This window comes from Anopheles merus, unplaced genomic scaffold, assembly GCF_017562075.2.
Source record: "Anopheles merus strain MAF unplaced genomic scaffold, AmerM5.1 LNR4000121, whole genome shotgun sequence".
NCBI classification, from domain to species: domain Eukaryota; kingdom Metazoa; phylum Arthropoda; class Insecta; order Diptera; family Culicidae; genus Anopheles; species Anopheles merus.
In genome coordinates, this window is record NW_024427701.1 from 12501 (window position 1) to 15215 (window position 2715).

Here is a 2715-nt window from a genome sequence, read left to right on the forward strand (position 1 = left end):
CTTTTTTAAATAAAGTAAAGTTTTGTACGTTAATAAAACGGTCGTTATACCTTGTTCGCCGCCGTCGAGGAGCCGACGGAGTTGCAGTTGCAACATTTTTAAAAAACGCGTTTGCGATTAATAACGCGCTGTTTTAGTGCCAATCGCCAAGGCATCGTCGCGAGTGAGAATAGAGAAGCCTGCAGAATGTCCCGTACGCCGATCTTTCATCAAGGAGAGCCTCTACTCGAAGGGCTGGAGCCGCTTCCCCCCTCCGTTGGAAGGCCAAGCAGTACTGGCAGATCCGGCAGAACCAGTGCAGATCCGTTGGCCAACTCTACTTCCAGGCCTACGGACACTGGACGGGCGTCATCGAGACCACCGTCGAGGGCATCAACAAACCCGCGAAACGACACCCTGAACGAATTGGTGAGGAGAGCCCGCGAAGCTAAACGCGAGCTAGCGGCAATCGAGCGCGAGATAGCAGACGTTGTTGTGGAAGCAACGTCTTCGATTGCTGAAAAGGAGCAGGAAATAGAGGAGTGGCTGCATACTACGGATCGTGTCGGAGAGCTGGACCAACGGCCACAGGAATTTAACATTCCCGCCACCGCTACTGGGCCGATGCGTTCGGATAACCATCTCCTACCTCCCTACGCCGTCGAAGTGCCGCCTGTGACATGTAGAAAACCGAACGTGCAATCTACCGCGATTGAAGAGGAACTTCATCGGATCGATAAGCAGTGCGAACAACAGCTGCTTGAAGAGAGACTGCTCGCGATCGAACGGTGTGAACGACGTCGTATGGCGGAGAAAAAACGCATACTGGAAGAATCATGCCGCCCTTCTACAAGCCCAATCGCGAGACCTGATGAAAGGCTAGCTAACCAGTACAGACCAGCCGTTAGCTTTGTGCCAGTGATACCAGAAAGGACAACACCACCCCACAGCACATAGTTACTCTGCAAATTTTCCGCTATTTAACCAGAGTCAAGTGTCAGCGCGAAAATGTACGAGCCGTGAATTGCCTGTCTTCAGTGGTGACCCTAAGGAATGGATGGCATTCATTTCGAACTATGAACACTCTACGGCGATATGTGGCTACACAAATGATGAAAATATGCTGCGGCTGCAGGCGTCTTTGAAGGGAAAGGCTCGTGAAGCAGTTGCTAGTTGTCTGCTATATCCCGATAGTATCCCTGAAGCGATCGAGATTTTGAAGGAGTGCTACGGCCGTCCAGAACTAGTGGTGAACACACTGATGGCCAATATTCGCCGCATGCCGCCCCCGAAGGAAGACCGGTTCGACGCCTTAGTGGATTATGGTGTCGCTGTGAGGAACTTCTGTGCATCGATAACGGGATCTGGACTGCACAGCTATTTCGATGGTGGACCCCTGCTGGAGGAGCTGGTGGACAAGCTGCCGCCGAATATAAGGCTGAACTGGTACTATTACCAGAACCGCTGTACACATACCACGCTGGCAGTTTTCAACGAGTGGGTGAAGGAGCTTGTACGCGCAGCCAGTCGAGGTGTAAAGCATACCAGCGGTCGTAGGGAGGTGAAGCATGACAATAATATACGTCAGTACGACCGTAAGTACGCTCATCAGTGCATTCATTCCACAGGTCAGACAGCAGTAACAACATCACAACCAGTTACAACTGAGGGCAACAATTGGTGTTGCTCTGCGTGTGGGGATGGATGTCCTAACGTGTCCAACTGCAGCAGGTTCCTAGGCATGAGTGTGAGTTCGCGTTGGACAACTATAAAGCGTGCGTCACTGTGTAGAACGTGCCTCCGCAAGCACCCAGGTGCATGCCCTGTAACTACGTTGTGCGGAGTAAATGGGTGCGAACGCCGTCATCATCAGTTGTTACACTCGTCCGGTAGCAGCCAACTATTATCAGACATCCCGCCAGAATTGAGTCGAGTCAACACCAGCTGTAACGTGCATTCTGCTACTTCCGGAGGAGTTATGTTCAAGTATGTGCCGGTTACGTTATATGGGAATGGGAAGAAGGTTGATACTATCGCTATTTTAGATGACGGATCGTCGGCAACGTTTATGGAACATGACTTGCTGAGACAGCTAGGCATCAGTGGCAAGCATCGTCCATTATGCATATCGTGGACCGGTAACCAAAGCAGGGTTGAAGACGAGTCCGTAGAATTATCTGTTAAGATATCTGGCGTTGGGTCATCTTTCATATATGACATGAACACGGTCCATACAGTTCGTACCCTTGGCTTATGTGATCAATCAGTAGAACCGAGGCAATTAGCCACTCAGTATAGCCATTTGAGAGGTCTTCCACTACCATTATATCAAAATGCCTCGGCGAAGGTCCTAATTGGCATTGATAATTGCTTCTTGAGCCAAACCCTTAAAACGGTCGAAAGAGGGACAAACGAGCCGTCAGCATCAAAAACCCGACTTGGATGGGTAGTTTACGGGCCATGCTCAAGTAGCGCATCAGATTGTAACCGGTACGACGGAAATACATTTATGAACGTCCATATCTGCCCCTGCAATAAAAAAAAGACGATGAGATGGATCTGGCTCTAAAAGAATACTTCTCTTTAGAATCGCTAGGAGTATATCGACCAATGAAACAATTGCGCTCTGATGACGAAGAACATGCGCTTAAAATTCTTTCCTCGAATGTTCGGTTGGTAGATGGGCATTTCGAAGCGAGCCTTCTGTGGAAGTACGACACAATAAAACTTCCTGAT

At 49.6% G+C, this 2715-nt stretch overlaps 1 long non-coding RNA gene across 1 annotated transcript; it reads left to right on the plus strand.

Moving 5' to 3' along the window:
* The first annotated feature begins 1466 nt into the window (after positions 1 to 1466).
* LOC121601586 lies at positions 1467 to 2412 on the plus strand. The gene is made up of 2 exons (XR_006006133.1): positions 1467 to 1540; positions 1608 to 2412. It is a non-coding gene; the product is annotated as an uncharacterized LOC121601586 (long non-coding RNA).
* Positions 2413 to 2715: the final 303 nt, after the last annotated feature.